The 5,286-nt window shown below is 35.1% G+C and overlaps 1 long non-coding RNA gene across 1 annotated transcript; it reads left to right on the forward strand.

The window, feature by feature from the left end:
* Positions 1-3,393: 3,393 nt before the first annotated feature.
* LOC126767497 (uncharacterized) lies at positions 3,394-4,981 on the forward strand. The gene is made up of 4 exons (XR_007669110.1): positions 3,394-3,694; positions 3,858-4,475; positions 4,531-4,621; positions 4,680-4,981. It is a non-coding gene; the product is annotated as an uncharacterized LOC126767497 (long non-coding RNA).
* The last annotated feature ends 305 nt before the right edge of the window (positions 4,982-5,286 follow it).

Consider the following 5,286-nt stretch of genomic DNA (forward strand, 5'->3'; position numbering starts at 1 on the left):
TGATTTCTCCAGGTACTTGAGGATCTCTTATCACCTCTCCAATGACTATTAGACAATGAGATAGTTTTAGTTAGAAACCTATGCGGAACGATTATTAATTATACTTACTATAAGAGGTGTGTTCAAAAAATATCGCGAATTTCCGTTTCTTGAAAAAAATATTTCTTCATTAGCTTTCATTTACATTGTCGCCTTCAATATAGTAACCATTCGATAATATGCACTTATGCCAGCCATAGTCGAAGCACTTCGCAAACTCGACTTTCTTGGACAGCTTTTAGCTCTTTAAGCAATGCTTTAAATGTCATCTATGCTTGACAGTTATACCCAGCCGCAGTTACAGTATTTTTGGAAAAGAATTTCCGTATACTTTTTTCATATTTATAGCATCAAAACCTTTTTTGAGTCAGTTCACTCATTCACCACGAACTAATGTCCAACCAAGGATATTGAATTGATGACATTAAGAAATCGATGATCCAAAGATAGCACTACTTGGTTATTTATATAACACTAGATGATCCATCCACGCTTCACTGTGGCTGAAGATATTACAACTATCATCTATATGATTTGTATTAGTTGCATTATAACTATTAGTTAAGAAGATATTGAATTTTTGTGAAGAAGCTTGTGTTAGTTTACAAAAAAATGGATCATAAAGCATTTCGTGAGTTAATTTTGTGAAAATACTGTTGTATTTTGGCTCATGGAAACCCACCGATGAAAAGATATTTGCTAAGCTTAAAGCGGAAGCTCTGGGCAAAGTGGGTGCCTCGCAAGTTCATAAGCCAACAAAAACAACAAAACTGATTCCGAGAAGTGTTTGAGTGCTCTTTAATCGTAGTAAAACCGAATTTTTGCGTAGGTGTTTGACGATAGAAACATAGCTCCATCATTTCCCACTGAAGTCTAATCGACAGTTATTCTAGTGGACTGCCCATGATGAACCGGTTCTCAGGCATGGAAAGACTAAAAAGTCGGCTGGAAATGTTAACATCAGTCTTACTGAGCCAGTTATAAGCTATTTCACTGCGTATTTGGTTGCAGTTCTATTCTGCTATTCCAAATACCTAGCAATTGTGTTATTTTTGAAGAAGAATCCGTTTAAAATTGAAGGCATATACATATTCAAATGATTCCTACAAACATGAATTTTGAACAAATGCTTATGATTTGAAATATAAATTTTGTATTTATATATCGTATTAAATTTTCGCATAAAGAGATAAAAGGTATCTTATGTCTTTACCCTGGTTCTAAGCTACCTCCCCACCAATTTTCAACCAAATCGGGTCAGCCGATCTTGGGTTATAAATGGTGTAACTAAAATAACTTTCTTTTATAAATATAGATAAACAAACCCTATTTCTTTAAGGGGTTATATACCATTAGAAAGCTGAAAAAAGCGATTTTTCCAGAATCTTTTCTAAAAGAACTTTTATATTTATTTATCCAAAACTTTGTACACATATAGACACCATAATCTTTTAGTTGTATTTTAAGACTTAGTATTAGTAAAAATATTTATTTGGAAAGGAACTGCAGCTGATCTCCGAGAGCTCCTCTCAAAAAAGACGTTTTGCGGTGACCACTATATCTCTGAACTGGATCCTCTGAAATTAAAAAAACCAAACATATTTCGTTAAAGTTGTGTTAGGTCTAGTAATTAATCGAAGGAATAATCAAAATAAAATTTTTTGACCAAAATTTCGGCCTTACATTGTTCATAAAAAAAAGTATTTATCACTGAGAGAAAATCTTCGATTAATTACCAAAAAATGTATTTAAGAAGCTTGTGATAAAACGAGAGACTAATCGGTTTAGCCGTTTTCGAACACTGTTGGTTAAAGTTTGGAAGGCACTTCCAATAACTCTGAGCTTCTCGAATTCGCGTGTAACTTTGAAAATATTCACCAGAACGATATGGAATTTTTGTGTGTATTCTGAAATGTATGTATATTAAGAATTTAAAATAAAAAAAATTGACTTTTTGAAAATTCTGTATATAACCCCATAAAAGCTCTCCGTCAATATCCTTAAACGAAATATTGCAAGTTATTGAAGATCAAGAGGCTTCAGAGCATATATTCGTTACCAACAGACCACGTTTATGAGAAACAGATTCCATGGTTTTCAATATTGAACACGAAAGGTCTTATAGCTTTCTTTAAAGAAGCAGCTAAAATATTGGTATGCTTTACTATTTATAACGCCGAACTTCAGTAATAATTACACTCAGATTGAGTTCGGTTGTAAGAAAAACATAGTACATAAGTCCTAGTGCAGAATTTAGTAATACTACTCATAGAGACCCTGTGACACTTATGTGTATCTGCCTGAAAAAGTTTATGAATAAAATAAATTTTAAACCCTGAGGTTCTGGGGTTTACAGGAGTTGAATTTCAGGAAATAACATATATTATGGATATTTAGAACTCCAAGCATCCTTCAAACGGCATAAAGTTCTAGTCTTGTCATAATTACACAAATATCTGACCACAGGTTCTCCGTTTTCTCCTTGCAGATTTAAATATTTTGCAATGTCTGACGAAAATCGTTTGACAGGAACGAGAGAAGAACCAAGAAGCAACAAATATTTAGTTTAGCCCTTGCTTCGCCATTAAAGATAAAAGACCATATCGCTATAAAAGTATAATGAAACATCTGTTTAGAAAGAGGCGAATCTTATCAAAATATAGTACTTCCTCTAACAAATAATTTCTTTCTGGAGTTAATTAAAAAAATTTGGATTTATTTTTTTATTTTTTTTTATTGAAACGTAATAAATGATGGTTTTACATTTGCAAAAAAAATTGCAATATTTTTCTCAATGTATTAAAGTAAAACAATAAAAGTATAATATGCTTTTCTTTTTGAAACTAAATGTAACAACTAAATATAATGATATTTGTTCTTTCCTTAGATTCACAATAGACCATGAAACGTAGTTCTTTTCAATCTGCGCCTGCTACGTATATTTCTGGTTTCTGCCAGTTGCCGGGCTTCAGCGTTTATGTGATTTTGTAACCTTGTAGCATGTTTCGATGCCGTTTCGTGAATGACTTCCCGTATCATTTTTATGCGGAGATCACGATGTAGATCTGAATTGAGTATGTACCACGGGGCATTTACAATTTTTCGCAGAACCTTGTTTTGGAATCTTTGCACCGCTTCGATGTATAACAGTGCAGCGCATCCCCATAGTTAAATTCCGTATGTCCAAACGGGCTTTAATGTTTGGTTGTAGACTAGGATGTTATTTAAGGTAGTTAATGGTGATTTCCTGCAGATTAACCAGTTTATTTTGTTATGTTTTAGTTTCAGTTCAAATTTCCTTTATGTATGCTGCTCCTTCAATTTAATTTTGAATCCAAAGTCATCAAGATATTTCACTGAGGTGGAATACGGGATTACTTCATTTGGACTAATATGACATGAAAAAATACAGTGGACCCCGGACGTCATCATCCACATAATTATAATTGACTTGTATATTTTATTTATTGAAAACTATTTAAATTCACCTTTTACATTTCGGTTCTTATTGCAGTTCCTCACCAAGCAACCGAATAAACGGCTTGGTTGTGGGCCCACCGGCGAGGCGGATGTGCGTATACATCCGTTCTTCCGACGAATCGATTGGGAGAAAATCGAGAATCGTGAAGTGCAACCGCCTTTTAAGCCGAAAATTGTAAGTGAGAGCAAAAACAAAGAAATACGTTTCAAAACCTTAATTCATGATTTTGATTATTTCGCCAATATTCTCCTCTTTTCTCTTTTAACTGTCGACACACTTCGCTATGTGAAATTAATATGCAAATACCTTACACTACGACATACACACTTACACATAGAAACATCGCAAAGATGTTTCGAATTTCGATAAGCAATTCACTTCAGAGAAAACGGATCTGACACCAACGGATAAAGCATTTATGATGAATTTGGATCAAACGGAATTTGTGGGCTTTTCCTACGTGAATCCAGACTATGCAGTGCTCGTTTAAAGGCACTGAAACTCCGCACATAAACGCACACACACACACACTGCGTTCGGACAGCAAAGTGCGTAGGAATTGAAAAAGAAAAATTGAATCAAAAAAGAAAAGCGTAAGCAGGGAGGAGCGGGACAAAGCGAAGCGAGGATATTACATTGTCTTAACGGAAGCAAGTAAGTGAAGCAGGAAATCAAGCGTTAGCCAGCTGCAATATCGTTTGGTGAGTAAGTGTGTGTATTATTGCGGTGCGTTTTTTTCGAGCACACTGAACTTTCCGTGAACAACGTGCCATTATAAGAATTTTAAGCAGAATTTCCAAAGGGTAATAATGAACTCTATGCTATGAAAGTCTTACGTAAGGATGTCATAATACAAACAGATGATATGGATTTGCCTATGACTGAGAAGCGCGTGTTGTCGCTCTCAGGTTAACCATCATTTTTGGTCATACTACACTCGTGCTTCCAAACTATGGTAAGTGTGCTCTGTTTGGTCGGCGTGTTTTTGAGGTTGATGCTTTGTGTTCCAGGATCGCTTGTTTTTCGTTATGGAGTATTGCAAGGGTGGTGATCTTATGTATCACATGCAGATCTATGGACGTTCAATGAATCTGTAGCTTTGTAAGAGCTTTGAATTTGTTCTTAATCAATTGGAATCTATTTTTCAACTTTTATTTAGCTTATCGCGATCTCAAGCTGGATAATGTGCTGTTGGTTAGCGAGGGCAACATAAAACTTGCCGACTACGTTATGAGTAGGAAGATATTGAAGAACGTGATGCCACCAGAACTTTCTGTTGTACGAATGCATACATGACGCCAGAGGTAGGACCCAAGTATTTCATTTCATACAAAATAACTGTACAATTCATTACAGATACGTAACTATAATATGAACCTATAACCCCACCGTCGATTGGTGTTCTTTCGATGTTTTGATTTACGCAATGTTGGCGGGCCAAAATCCCTTCGAGGCTCAAGATGAGAGAGCACTTTCAAATTTATCAAATATGGAAAAGCAGTCTTTCGAAGCACTTCTCTCAGAGGCTATAGATGTGCTAGCTAGCCTGGTAACTTTCAACATAAAGACACTAGAAGAACTCATTTAAGAGAGTATAATTTGAAATGCGTTCCTTTGCTGAGAAGCCAAAACAATTGTTTGAGTGCCGGACGCTAAGCGCGCTCTGATGTTACCACACATCCATTCTTTGGGAATACGTATATTGACTGGGACTTAACAAAACCCATAGTTATTATGATGAATTGGATTAAATGATTTATAGATTT

This window comes from Bactrocera neohumeralis, unplaced genomic scaffold, assembly GCF_024586455.1.
Source record: "Bactrocera neohumeralis isolate Rockhampton unplaced genomic scaffold, APGP_CSIRO_Bneo_wtdbg2-racon-allhic-juicebox.fasta_v2 ctg7166, whole genome shotgun sequence".
In the NCBI taxonomy this organism is placed as follows: domain Eukaryota; kingdom Metazoa; phylum Arthropoda; class Insecta; order Diptera; family Tephritidae; genus Bactrocera; species Bactrocera neohumeralis.